We start from the raw sequence: 14,429 nt of genomic DNA, 5'->3' as shown, positions 1-14,429 counted from the left end.
CACATACAGATATTAATACATGATTTCAACCTTCTATTAGCACAATTTCATGAGAGCATTCAGTTTATCAGCATAAAACTAGATTAATGCAAAAGTAAATCAAGAAAGTATTACACCACAGTTTAATAGTGTTGATTATTTCCTTTTAGTTTAAATGAAAAATGGGTATTTTTTAATGAAAGTACTGTTACTTTGGGGGTCTAACTTTGGAGTCTTTCCCTTACCAGAATACAAAATAAAGGATGTCTATTGCTTGCAGGATGTGACCTTTATTTCTGGCATATTTTCCATATTAAAAATAAATAAATAAATAAACATTCTAAACAACTCATTATCATTGGTTTTATCAAAATATTCCTCTTATTTTTAATTGTACAGATAGCTAGCTGATGAATAACTACCATTATGAGATTACAATAATCTCATTACTACTGAGTCAATGGCAAAACTCCAGCTGACTTTAAATGAGTCAGCATTTTGCCTGTTCCTGCTGATTTGCTGATATCTATTTGTGGCACAAACTATTCATTCACACAATAGATAACATCTATTAATCACTGGCTAATCATAAAGGTATGATTAGAGAATTAACATCAATAGTACAACTATTTTATTTAGTTTAATGTTTTCTTACTACTTAACTATACAAATTCTTTGGAGAGAGTTTTGCCACATAATCAAACTAAAAAAAAGTGCTGTACAGTTTCAATAGGAGTTTTACTTTGGTTAGTCCCAAAGTCCAAGTCCAGCAGCATGTATGACCAGGTTTTTTAAAGCACTGTGCACTCATTACCTTCCAGCTCCACACTTAGTAATGTTGGAGATTAAAACACGAAACAAAACAAAACAAGAGCTGCTTCTAACTACCGGTGAACTCAAGGTATTTGAGATGTGAGCTGATGGATGACCTGGCACTTCTAAGAGTCTCAGTCTCTGTACATGGAGCTCAAAAAACACTGGCATGGGCTGGTGAAATTTTGTGAATAATCGTGATTATTCGTGATTCGTGATTGCTGATTGAGCACTTCTGATAGAAATCAACCGAGCCAGGTTTTCAGATAAGCAAGAAACAAGAATCAATAAGAAACTAGGCTTAGAGTGTTCTTCTTTGACAGATTTTTTTTCCATCCAACTTCATATTCTCTGTACACTCAAGCTCCCATGTTTTAGGTGTGCAAGGAATGCAAAATCAGAGCTCTGCTGTATTCTTTCCTATTTATCCTCCCACAATCAACCTACTGAAACTCTGCACTGCCATCATGGTGCCTAAACCCTCTCTCAGCCCCCTGTTTTCCATTTCATCAATGACAGTGCTATTTCAAAAGCCAACTCAACACTGAAAAATAATACAAACAATTTACAAAGACATACAAGTAAAACTGAAACGTCTGTTTTCTTCTTTTGTTTGTAAACTGTGTTCAGTATATTCTCGTAGTTTATAAAGACACAATGCAGAACCAAAACTTCTCAGTTTAAGCTTTCAGTTTAGATTTCTTGTGTGGACTCCCCATCATACTTAGTTACAGAAATGTATACTGCACTTGTATCTTCATCTGACTTGATTATCAGTTTAATTTATTTTCATAGCACGTTGCAAAAGCTTCTGCTTGGGCACGACAATTTAGAAATTCTATTTGTCAGTTCCTTTCTGTTTGATATATGCATAACTCAAAAGTAGCAAATACTTGGCCATTTTTTAAGCTTCCCTTAAAAATATGATGGCATCAAAACTGTATATTCTTCACTACCCACTGCCACCTACTGCAGAATTAGGAGCAATGCAAATAGACCTACTTTTGAGAAACTGAAGTTGAATTGTAAATATAAACCAAAATGCTTAGTGTATAATCTATGCAGATATATGCAGCCATATATATGCATTATGGACTTTTTTAGACCTGAATGGAGTAGAATGGTAAGAATAACGAATGGTTAAGCAGTGTTAGCTTAAATGTAAAAGCTAATTTTTTTCTCTGAACAGGTGGCACTTTTTTCCATACATAATTAGTTGTACTGGTTCTAAAACATTTGTATAAATTGTTGGGTTTTGTTTTATGTTTATTTTCCAATTTAAAAATCCTTTGAAGTAGTCACCCTTTCTGTGCTTCTTTAGAATTTAATGCATTTGATCTCTGAAATGCAATTGCAAATGTGAAACTACCCCAGCTGAGAGAGAGGGCTTGTACAGCTGCTCAGCCATGTCTTTTCGGCAGTTGAATTACTTTCTAGGACTTAATGTCAAACAGCAGAGGTTACTTTGGCCCCACATACATGTAATTTTAGGTTTATTTTATGTACTCCAAGAAACTAAAACCAAATTTGCTGAGAGTTAAACAGACAGCAATTTTAAATGCATTTTTAGGTTGTCAGTGTTCCAACTTTATGCTTTCTGAACTGCATCGGTGCAATTAGCATATCTGTCTATTGTAATAATGAAAGCTTATTTCTCTTATAAATTTTTTTTGGGGGAAAATGATTTAAAATGCAAATTGAAATTTTGTGGCAAGATGGGTCTCCCTAGACTTCAAACCTACAATCTATATTATGTCCAATATTATTTTACTCTTCAAAAACATGACAAATTATTTCATTTCCAAGTCAGTACTTTTCTGTAAGAGGTGTATTCTGCCAGATACAAGGACATAAAAGATTTCTGTTTCTGGGCTCTGTGTTGGAGTACATAGCCATTTTGACTTTTTGTAAATGGCTTTGTTTTTAACTGCTTCTCCAGCATAGAAATTTTAAAGGAGATTTTATCTTCCACATTTAAGAAAATGGTATGTCTTATTGCTCCTAACAGTGATCGTCAATCACGTGAAGAGTATCTGCATTAAAGCTGCTTCTTGTACTTAATGACTACATGACTACATCACCAGTATCTCAGGTAAGAAATTGCTGTAGACCATAGCCTCTGACTACAATTATTTTTTTTTTTAAATCCTTTAATGTGGAAGATAAACTATTTGTTTGCTTACATAAACAACTAGGTCTTTAAACAATACTTGAAGGGATGGAAAGGATATGTTATAAATACCCTTTTTTAATGTTCATGATTTTATGCTTGTTATGGCTATAGACTCCTACAGGTTAAGAAGTAAATAATCAAAACATTTCTTATATTAAAGATTTAAAAATCAGTATATAAATTCCAGTTGCAATTTCCTCTCAGACTGAGATTTTTGGTTGGACACAAGAAAAAGGAATTATTTGCATGGTATCATGCATGACACTAGTTTTAACTATCAGAATTCTGAGTATGTGGCAGGTACACACTTTTGAGTAAAGAGGTTGTTCTGAACATAAATGTTTCTTCTATTCAACAAAGCAGAACTAGTAAAGACTATTTAATAGATTTGAGTGAGTAATGTTAAGACTACAGTAACTTGAAAGAAACAAGAACATGTACACTAAAGCTTAGTCCCTTTGGGCTCAATGAAAACTTTCCTCTTAACATCAAAGAAATCAGGATTTGGCCTTTATGTCAACATTAACCCCTGTGCCTTAGCTTTCCCACTAGACTAGATCTGCTGAATGCATGTGGTAACAGTATACATCTTTGTGCTCAACACATCAGAAAATTGTAATTTTTACCTAATTGTAAGGTAATGACCTTGCACGAAGCTGGATTAGTTTTAGTTACTGGGGGCATCAAAATAGTCTTGCTTTATATTTTGTATTATTAATTTATTGTATTTTTCACAACACTTCATGTAAAGCAGCATATAATGAGCAATACTGAGTCTACATTCACACAAATAAATGACTGACATACTCAGATTCACAAATTTGCCATCAGGAGGAGTGATGGGTTCCCTTCTCTTTCTGGTGAATATCAGTGGTAAAGGGTTATACATTCCACATAAACATTGTTGGAGTCGCTTGCTATTCTATTGTCCTTTTCATGAAATGTGACTAGAATGGCCAGACCTCAAGACAATCTCCCTCCTTTTCCTTTCTCTTCACAGTCTTCCTCCAGACACACGCCCCACTCCAGAAGCTAAGACTTGGCTTGCCCTGGAGACTTTGGCCTGTTCCCAGTCTCCTAACAACCTTTTCACTCCATCTCTGATTGTTTTATACAGTGTTGTTGTAACAAAATGACTCCTAAAATAAAGCAAAGCAGCTTGGGACGAGGACTGTTTCTGTGGTGGAGTGCAATTGGTGAAGAATTCTTATCCTTACACTGGGAATGGAACTACTCCAAAGGTACACCTTTGTGAATTACACCTTTCTGAAGATCACAGCAGCTTTTTTGTCTGCTCGCTATCAGTGAAAGTAAAATATGATGACTAATTGTTCTTGTGCAGGTTGTTGCCATTGACTAAGCCAAACATTTTATTCATCCTCAATGGTCAATCAGTGGTTGCAAAGAAGACGTAGGGAAACTCACAGAACACCTTTACAAGTGTGGATAAAGGACTCTATCCCTTTCTTTTTAATTTTTCCCTGGTACCATGGCTATTCACTTGCTCTTAAACCAGCCAATAAGATTCAGATGTATTTCTCAGTTCCATGAACATCTACTGTCTGTGGCATACATTTCTGCCAAGTTTGGCTACTTAGTTTATCCAATTCTTCAAACAAATTTCATCTCTGAAAGAAATTACTATACTCTCTCAAAGCTGAATGAATTTTAACAAGTTTGTCTTTTAAAGAAAATCTGAATGTGTGTTTTACTGCTTTATAATCATCTATAGATATAAATGTTAAAAAAAAAAAAAAAGAAGACTTAGAGGGGAAAAAAGCCTTATTACATACCAGTTTAATTTAGATTCAAATGAAATAAATTTTGAATTTACAGTAACAACAAGTCTGCAAAAGTGTTCGTAAGTTTAGCAGAGTTGTTTGAGGATCAAGATAATTACAGTATACAGGATAACATAAAATATAATGTGCTGGCATCCTATGTCTATTCAGCTAATCTTCATCCCTTGACAGATGTTCAAACACAGTATTTTCATAAACTGACTTAAAAAATGGTAATTCACTTAATAGATATAAACAGCATGATAAAGAACTCAAAGTATATATATATATGACCATTTAAATTATATTCCATGCAAAATATCCTTACGAATGCAGTGCAGTCTCAAACGTTTGTGGATTATACTCACAGGAGACGTTAACTAAGTTAAAGATCCAAGCACAGAGGCAGCAAAACAAAATATTTTATGAAAGAAACTAATAGAAACTACAGTGTCACCTCTAATAACCAAATGACAATGAGTTTCATTACATTTACTCTTGGATCCTTGCTTCCAAAGGCTTTGGCAATCAAACTGAATTTACCTCCCACATTATTTTGAGGACTTAATTTTGTATACAACCTTACAGCTCTGGGAAGGAATCTGGTACTGTACACGGCCAGGGTATACTGTTATTTTGGGGTCTACATTTCAATTCACAGAACAGCAGCTGCTATTCCAGTTGATACTCTAACATGGAATATCTAGGAATGGGAAAACAGACAATAGGCTTGTCTCCCAGACTTGTCTTGAGTACTTGTCTATGTGAGACACATACAGAAAGCTGCCCCCTGCCCTACAAGAGGGAAATACATCCTACGTCTCATTTGATGAGCAACTGAAAAGCTGAGCTCAGGTGAAATTGTTTGGCAAACATTTTGGGATTAAGTTCTCCTCAGTTCCTGCAAAGCTTCAAGAAAGACAAACAATAACTTATCAAAACACTCTGGGTTGTTGGGTTTGGGTTGTGTTGTGGTTTTTTTTTTTTTTTTTTTTTTTTTTGCTGTTGTCATTAGTTTTCTTTTAAATAATAAAACAACAGAACAGCTACACTTTTACCAAAAAATTAATTATTGTTGAATTCCTATTTCTGAAGTATTGTTTTTCTTGCAAAATGTTCTATTGATCCTAGTTTGTAACTTCAGATATCTTAGTTCATTCATCTCTCATCTTCAAAGGCATTCTGTTTTTTGTTTTTCTTCTCTATGGCAAGGTTAACTATAACACCTTATTTAAACAGACAATGCATTTTTCACGTTGTTTAACAAGACAAATGTTATTTTAAAAGCATGCACCCAGTTCTGTAGGTGACATATGCTTGAGTATGAAATGCAGCGGTAGGAAACAAAAAAAGACTTATTACCACTTTTTTGCGTTTAACTGATTTTAAATTGGCTTTAGCACAGCTCTTGTCACTACATATATACTCAAGCATTCTGATGGCTGCAGTAATTTCCTTCTGAATTTTTGAAGTTTGCATAGGCTGATGTAGCCATTTTGGTAACTGGGGATCACATTTCAGGGTTGCCTCTTTCTTCTTTGAACACCCCACCAGAGGCTTAATAATAGAGTAACTGAAATTACCAGTTGGCAATTGATTTCTGAAAGTGCCAAGTGAACTTAGAATTTCACACTCCTCATGACCATGCCATATCATAGCTTACTGCATTTTTCTCAGGAGTTAACTCCCTATAAATAACATTCTGCTCCATGAATTGTGCTACTTGCAATACTCTGTTCCTTTCCTTCCTCCACTTCAAACTTTGTGCATAATCCTAGGCTGACCTGTGCATGAGATGTTTTTTTTTTTCTCTCTACTCTGAAGTTACTGTCACCCATTTATGAGGACTCATCTTAAAAATTTACATCCTCCTCATGACTAAAATTGAGCAAATTCATACACAATTCTAAAAGCCAGATATGTAATCAGCCTGCAATAATGGCATTGCCAGAATTTGTCCTCCACTACTGACTGCAACCTAACAAGGATTATTCGATTGCTGCTAAACTAACAGGTTTAGATTGAGAACCACAAAATAATTTAAGATAATATCTTCTACCAATTTAATTGGAAAAGAGACACCAAAACAGCTTAAGACCTAAATACCTATGAAGATCTTCAGTCAGGTTCCTGAACTGAAATAGAACCTCTTGTTTTAAACTGAGGTAACCTTCTAAGCAACAAACATTGGGAAAATTTCAAGGATGACTCTGAGACAAGGGCAAGAATTAACAAAATTCGGTTACAACCTAGACATTTTTCTATGATATGGAGAAAAATTTCTTGGGAACTAAATAACATAACCCTTGTTTCTGCTGCATATTAATTTTCTTCTTCAATTAGAGGAGAAAGCTTTCCATGTCATAACCTTATAGGAAAATAATACCCATCATTGGTTTAAATCAGTGAAGGCTGTTACATGTAAATTGTTTGTACACATAAAGACTCAGTTCAGCATCTGTGTAGTTGAATTTCAGGTACAGAATGGAGACAAGATTAGAGAAGGGCAATTAATGTGAGCATAACAGGTAAGCAAGGGCCATTAAATACTAAAAAAATAACAAAGCAAACCACAAAAACCTAAACCAGGTCTGAGTTTGACTTCCATCTTAGTCTCTGCCACACTGTTGTGGATTCGATCTGATTATCTTTTTAGACTTACTTAACGTGATTATCCAAAAAAAAATACTTTATATTACATACTGGAAATCTGCTCATTTTAAAAAGGATTTTTCTCAATGGAAATCTGCTCACTTTAAAAATGATTTTTCTCAACAATCTATGTTAATAATATAGTGTTGTTTTTTTTTTTTTCTAGTAAAGCTCTTGTGGTTATTAAAGTATTGACTATAGCAATACTGAAAGATGCATTTCATGATAACATGGAAAAAAAAGATCTGAGCCATTAAAAAGGCGTAAGCATATAGTTTAGTTCAGGAAAATCAGAAAACTTCTAAAAACTCTTGGATCTACTTTTCATTCTCCAATGAACAGAACACAAACATGCATAGAAGCTCATCTTTAAAGCACTCCCATGTTTGCTGTTTGCCCTACAATCCACAGTTCCAGTCACCTGTTCACCAAATACTTAAAGTGTAGCTATTCAAAATATATCTGCCCTTCCATGTGAGCATCCTGTCTGCATGCACTGTGACAGTGGACCAGAGAGTGTGCTTTGCTGAGACCTGAGCTTGATGTAAAGTGTTTCTGATCTCAGTAGTTCTAATCAGGTGATAATCTTTTAACAGATGTGAGACTATTACCCCCAGCTAAAGGATAAATCTAGATTTAGCTATTTATCATGGCCAGCTCTAAAAGGAGCTGTCTACAGAATGAGTAATAACAGCAATGAAAACTGTAGTTGTTCTAGCCTTCCCTTTGAATATTTGTTTACTAAAACACATACCTGAGGGACATGGCATGTTTTTAAAAAGTTGCTTTTCTCAGATGAAAGGGGTAGAGAACTGAAACTAACTCACAGCTTGCAATCATCATTCATCCTGGAATATAAATGCATGGTTGGTGGCTGGCAGTGCTATGCAGTTCAAAATTCAAAACTACAGTAAACCGAGTTGACAATGAAGTAAACGTTTCCTGACAACTAAAATCTATAATACTGATGAAGTGCATGTATGGTTGCAACTTACAGAAATAAATGCATTACATTGGAAACCTTACACAGTTTCTACTAAAACACATTATCAGCTAGTCTACCAGAAAAGCATGGGCCTCATCAGCAAGGACATTACACGTTCAGTTTGCCAGTGGATCTTCTTCTGGAAGCAGGTTCAAGCAAACTTGCCTGTTTTCATACTGTTAGTCCTAATTACAACCTGAAATGCAGAGAACAACTTGAAGGGAAAACGAATGGGGGGAGTGGAGGGAGAACAGGCCTAGTGCTTTCAGCGTTTGGATTGATTTGTACAAATCTCTTGGTACCTTTGCAAAGGATTTCTTGCCACTTTCAACCTTCTAGCATATGCATATCAGGAGACTCTGAGAAGCCAGCCGGCAGTATGGTGTTCAGGGGTAATTACCGGTCAGGAATCAGTGGCAGCCCTAACAGCCAGCTGTTGATTAAAGACAAAATTCAAACCCTGTACAGAGAGTCTGCAAAAGAACTGTAAGACACTTCAGCTCAAGCCCCAAACAATGTAACTATGCATTTTTAATGCCAGATATTACCACAGCCGTCTCTTTTGTAAGGCAAACCTCACGCTTTCCAAAAAGATTTTATTTTCTATCAAACTGGCATAAGAACCAACCAGAAATACTTCATAAGTAGTAATATGCACTGAAGCACATTCCAGACACTGATTGTCAGCATACATACAGAAGACATTTTAATTTACAGGCTCTTTTGTAAAAGATTTAGGAATCAACCATACATAGTAACAGCAAGGTATAGAGGCTGTTTACCGGTCCAGGGATAAAACCATGCATCTGTAACTGATGGACATAAGAACATTCTGCTGAAAACTATATATTAAAGTTTTATGTGCATGAAGCCTGAGAAAGAGGGGTAAAACACTGCATTAATGTTATAGATTAACTTGACAAGACAGCTGATCCCATTGTGCTCACATTAAGTGAATACAAGGTTCACTGAGTGTTAACACAGAGAAGGAATTATTTTCTGCAGAGACTGCTCAGATAAATTCTGGTCAAAGTATTATTACCCTTGCATGTAAAAGTAATCTTCCAAAATTATGTAAAAGTTATATTTTCAATTTTCTTTCATTTTTTTTTCTGACACCGATCAGATTAACTGGTATTTAAAGTCTGTTTTTATAGGCATTTTAGTGATACTTAATACCATTGCACAGCTAGGAAGTCAAAAGCAGAAAAAAGAACAGATAATTGTCACAGGTGAGACAAACTAAACGACAGCCTCCAGGGGATCTGGATACAAGGGTTCACTTAAGAACCAGCAAGATGAGAGCTTTTACCCTGCTTAATTATTTCATATGCACATGCTCACTTGCTTACTGTCCCAACCTTATGTTTACTAGTTCTTAACTTCTCCTCCCAGCTGAGAGAGCCCTGCTTGTCCAGGAAAACTGGGCAGAAAGTCATGCTTGTTTGTATGTGCAGCCACAGAGTTACCAAGGGTAGGTGCTAGTGGCCTGGATCCCTAGACACGCCCCATCTCTCTGATCTCCAAGGTCTTCCCACACTTCCAGCATCCTTCTTCTGGCTGACATCTTCACCTTTTTTTCCAGACCACTATTTCCTTTCAGGACTCTTTCTCTAATTACACCAGACCTTCATTCCACAACCCTAAGCCCCCAGTTTTCCCAGTCTAAATAGTCTATCTGCAGAAGCACAGCATATGATCAGCCACCTTATTAGTGTTCTGTCTCAAGTCACTTTGTTAACTGAAGACTTTGGAACTTCAATTTCAGCTGAACATATACTCAACTATCTGCCACCTATTAGCATTCAAAGTTTAAGCTTTTTTTTTTTTTCTCATAACAATAATATGACTAAATAAACTAGTAAAATAATCATGTGTATTACCAGTAACATTTTAACAGCATACTTGAGAAAATTTCTCTTTCCTACAGTGTAGTTACCTGGATTTGTAATAAAATATTGTTTTTCTAAAAGGATGGGCTTTTTACCTAAACCCAAAATTCATTAAATTGTATTAATCATTTTTCAGAATTTGTTTTGCATCATAGTAAGAAAATAACAAAAATCATCAGTAAAATTAGTTAAGTAAATTAAGTGAGTATAAAACTTTTGAATAGGTCAAACAATAAAGAAAATTGACTTTTTTTTGAGCACGTTCTTTTGGGGATAGGTGTTACCACTAGCTAGGCCACCTGTCAGGAGCAGATTTTACGTAACAGCTTGTTAATTCATACACTTATTCACAGAGACACTTTCATAGTAACAATGATGTAAATTATGTCTTTTTGGATTATTGTCATCCCTTTTGGATATCACACATGCTTATGCTTAATTTTTTTTTTTTTTGTGTACACAATCCAACAAGATTACACATGATTGTGCAGTTAGGAATGAGCTGTTTTTGTGGTTACTAACTTATTTTTTACTAATGCTCCCTCTTGATATTTTGAGAATACAATTGGGAAAGAAATTATCACATAAACTTAGAGACAGCAAATATTAAAAAAATAATAATTATTAAATTATTCCTAAAATTGTTTTCCCATAATTTTAATGAGAGGTTGGCATAAATGTGAAGCCTAGAAATTAAAACTGCACAGGAAAGTTAAAACAAGAAAGCAGAATTTTGAAACCGTAGAGAAGTTAGATTTTAACTCAAATCTGTTTACTGTTTTGTTCCAATGTTTGGGCTAATTTACAGGGCAATATATTTTCCGTAAACTTAACATTAAGTTTTCCCTAAACTTTCCCTGTGGTCAGATCCACGAGTAGTATACTCTGATGAATTGTGTGTAGCCTAATAATGCAAAGTTGTAATGCAATTGGATTTCATGGACTTTTTCAGGACTGCACTGTAAGCTGACTGCTACTTAAAGAACCAGTATGACCACACTAATAGGTCCCCAGGGGATCTGGTTTTACCCAAGGACTGGGCTAGCTCCAGAAGGGACAATTCTGTAGAAAATCTAAGATTTCATTAGAGTCTAGATAGTAAGTCAGCAATACTGAAGAAGAAAAATGAAAGCACTACACTTGCTTTCTTAAAGTGCCTCATTTACTGTGCTGTTGTACTGGCCGGCATGGTACATGTTCCACTTAACTGTGCATATCCATACTTTTGTCATTTTGTGACAATCTCAACACCCATTCAGTGCTTTTGGATATTATATGTTGGTCATATTTTTGTGACCAGACACTATGAGGACTGGAGGAAAACCCCAAAGACTGAAGGAAAGCAAGTGTCATTCCTATCTTCAAGAAGAGCAAGAAGAAGGACCCAGGGAACTACAGTCCAGTAAGACTCACCTTGATCCCTGTCAAGGTTATGGAGCAGGTAATCCTAGAAAGCCAGGCACAAGGACAAGAAAATCTTCAGCATGGATTCGTGCATGACCAGATTGATAGCTGTCTATGACAAAAAGACTGGCCTGCTAGATGAGGGGACAGTATCCCATAAGATAGAGAAAAGTTGCTGAAATATGGGCTGGATAAGTAGACAGTGACATGAGCTGAAAACTAGCTGAATAGCCATGCCCAGAGGGTGGTAATCAGCGTCACGAGTTTCACTGGGGGCCAATAACCAGTAGTGTACCACAGGGTCAACACCAAATCCAATCCAATGCAACATCTTCATTAACGATCAGGATGACGGGACTCAGCACACCCTCAGCAAGTTTGCTGATGACACAAAAATGGGAGGAGTGGTTAATATACCAGACGGTTGTGCTGCCATCCTGAGGGACCTTGACAGGCTGGAGAAGTGGGTTGACAGGTATCTCACAGAGCTCAGCTAGGGCAAGTGCAACCTGTGGAGGAACAACCACAGGCACCAGTATACACTGGCAGTCACGCAGCTAAAAAGCAGCTCTGCAGAAAGGACCTGGGCATCATGGTGGGCAACAACTTGAACACAGGCTAGAAATGTGTCCTTGCAGCAAAGAAGACTAATGGTATCCTGGGATGCATTATAAGTAGTATTGCTAGACAGGTTGAAGGAGGTGATTCTTCCCCTCTATTCAGCACTGGCAAGGTCACACCTGGAATAATGTGTCCAGTTCTGAGCTTTTCAGTACAAGAGAAACATGGGTGTACTGGAGAAAGTTCAATGAAGGGCCACAGAGATGATTAAGGGGCTGGAACATCTCTCACATAATGAGAGTCTGAGAAACCTGGGACTGTATACTCTGGAGAAGAGAAGGCTCAGGGGAGAATCTTATCAATGCATATAAAATCCTGAAGGGAAGGTGCAGAGAGGATAGGCTCTTTTCAGTGGTGCCCAGTAACAGGGCAAGAGTCTATAGGTACAAGTTGAAACATAGGAGGGTCCATTTGAACATCAGGAAACAGTTTTCTATTGTGAGAGTGCCCAAGCACTGGCACAGGTTGCCTGGAGGGGTTGTGGAGTCTCCATCCTTAGAGATACTCAAAAGCCACCTGGATGTGGTCCTGGGAAACTAGCTCTAGGTGTCCCTGCTTGAGCAGAAGAGCTGAACCAAATGACCTCCAAAGGTTCCTTCCAACCTCAACCATTCTGTGATTCTGTGAATGTGTGAGAAAATAAATGAAAACTAATACTGTCATCCTATTGGACACAAACGGTGAAAATTAAAGTCACCAAGCTCATAGAAATTCACAGATATTTGAGCTATTATAGAGGAAATTCTATGTTAGGTTCAATCGAGAACTTTAATTTGAAAGCAAAGATAACATGCTGGCCTGAGGCAAAGAATAGTTCAGTTCTGACCCTCAGCAACATGTTCACAGGTATAATACTAGATGAAACTTTTAATCATTTAATGTCTCCTTGCTGCTTCTTACACACAAAATATAGAAAACAATTCACTGTGTCAGAGGACAATTAGGCTTCATCTTGCATCAATAAAATATTTTTATATAAATGCACACACCATACACTTGATCTATTTGAACAGGAATAGGATAACATCCATTTTGACAATGTAAAAAGTCATGAATATATGAAATCATCAAGCAATACAGTGCAGAAGACCACAGAAAATCTAGCAACAACTTAACAGTAAAACGCATTTCTCCTTACAGACCAAAATATAGACCTCATTATATTTTTATGTCAAAGACTCACTACTGGTTGCTCAGTAGTAGGAAAATATTTTTTTGAGATACAGAACTTGAGATTTTTTTGAAAAGGTGGTTCATTCAGTATACACTGATCCAAAATATGAAATTGTGACTTTTTCTGTCTGGCTTGTTGCTCTCTGGTTTTGTATATCTTTCAATGGAAATACATAGTATATTTTAATGATGAAAATAATTACTTTTAGTCCACATCTGGGTTCACAGTATAGCATCACAGTTGTACTGGTACAAAAGAAAGAGAAATGGAACATGTGGTTATCCACGGAAGCTGCTTAATACGTGACTCTTGGCAAAAAAAAAAAAAAAAGTTATGTTCAGGACCCTACAGGTTAAGGTCTGGAAGTACCTATTTCTCTACTCTGACTATGCGTACAGCCAAGAGTGATTAAACCTAATTTATGCAGAGTTCAGTATTTAAAGTAGCCAGGGTTTAGGTGCTTAGCATTTCCATGAAGAATATCCAAAATGGTACTTGCTAAAGTGTTAGGGGTGTTGGGAACAGCATTTTGTTTGCTGCTTTCTGCTCCCGTTTCTCTTGCAATAATCTGTTTGTGTCTTTGAGGCAGAAGCACAAAGGAAGCATTTAGGACAAAAAGCAATAAAGCTGTGACATTCTTCTCTACCTTGAGCAGTCTACTTTATGTATCAGGGAGGCTTATTTCTATGCAGAATTCAGGTATAATGGATACAAAATCTTAAGAAACCAAAATAATTCCTGCTCAAATGGGAAATGCCAGTGGACTTACTAGAAGAGCATTCTAAGAATATCAGATGCGAATGTAAGCAATTTTTCCAGAAAGTAAGGCTGCTGCCAGTTCTCACCTGCACCATGTAACCAGGGTGAAAATGTGTTTCTAATGCTCCCTTCTTTGAATGTGACTTTGCAGGCTAGGCAAAGACACACCAAGCAGAAGCTACAATGGTCTCATAAT

At 36.4% G+C, this 14,429-nt stretch overlaps 1 long non-coding RNA gene across 6 annotated transcripts in view; it reads right to left on the bottom strand.

The window, feature by feature from the left end:
- LOC106033940 (uncharacterized) overlaps positions 1–14,429 on the bottom strand; it is a 287,150-nt gene that overhangs the window by 119,797 nt on the left and 152,924 nt on the right. The window lies entirely within an intron of this gene.

Source organism: Anser cygnoides, chromosome 5 (genome assembly GCF_040182565.1).
Source record: "Anser cygnoides isolate HZ-2024a breed goose chromosome 5, Taihu_goose_T2T_genome, whole genome shotgun sequence".
NCBI classification, from domain to species: domain Eukaryota; kingdom Metazoa; phylum Chordata; class Aves; order Anseriformes; family Anatidae; genus Anser; species Anser cygnoides.
The sequence above is the reverse complement of the archived record's forward strand: the minus strand, read 5'-3'. Positions and strand labels throughout refer to the sequence as shown.